Source organism: Myotis davidii, unplaced genomic scaffold, assembly GCF_000327345.1.
Source record: "Myotis davidii unplaced genomic scaffold, ASM32734v1 scaffold240, whole genome shotgun sequence".
Lineage (NCBI taxonomy): Eukaryota > Metazoa > Chordata > Mammalia > Chiroptera > Vespertilionidae > Myotis > Myotis davidii.
Window position 1 is genome coordinate 1,384,051 of NW_006292334.1, and position 1,045 is coordinate 1,385,095.

Genomic DNA, 1,045 nt, shown 5'->3' on the forward strand with positions numbered 1-1,045 from the left:
TTTTTTTTTACCTCTGCCTCTAAGACTTGTCAACGGCAAATTAGGACAAGGAATTCTAATTTATGTTTCAAAGGCCTCAATAGCAGTGAGAAGTATTTTTATTTACATCCCCACCAAAAAAGTGTCAAGTCAAGATGATGAACCACAACACACTACTGTACAATTATTAGAAAATTCCAGGAGGAGTTGTGAAATATGAGAAGCAAGAGCAAGTGGGGATAATGCCGGCTAATCCGAATAAAGCTCCTAAAGGGTTCAGGGCAGCAGCTGGAATTGCTCTGAAAGGGGGCAGAGTGTGCATTTGGCCCTGGCTTGCTCACATTCACCTTCATCCCCTATATATACAATATCCACAACATAGTGGTTGAAGGATTAGCACAGTGGTTTTCTCCTTATTGTTCTGTTGTCATGTTATAATGAATATTTTCAAATATACAGAAAAGTTTAATAAACTCTACAGTGAATGCCCTGTATTTCTTAGAATCTACAATTAATATTGTGCTATATTTGCTTTATCATCTATCTATAAATTTAGCCATCCATCTTTTTTTTTTCTTTTGGAGCATTCCAAACTAGACCCCAGATCTCTGTACCTCCAAATCTCAGAAAGGAAGTTGTGAAATATGAGAAGCAAGAGCAAGTGGGGATAATGCTGGCTAATCCGAATAAAGCTCCTAAAGGGTTCAGGGCAGCAGCTGGAATTGCTCTGAAAGGGGGCAGAGTGTGCATTTGGCCCTGGCTTGCTCACATTCACCTTCATCCCTTATATATACAATATCCACATCATAGTGGTTGAAGGATTAGCACAGTGATTTTCTCCTTATTGTTCTGTTGACATGTTATAATGAATATTTTCAAATACACAGAAAAGTTTAATAAACTCTGCAGTGAATGCCCATATATGTACTTCCTAGTATCTACAATTAATATTGTGCTATATTTGCTTTATCATCTATCTATAAATTTAGCCATCCATCTTTTTTTTTTCTTTTGGAGCATTCCAAACTAGACCCCAGATCTCTGTACCTCCAAATCTCAGAAAGGA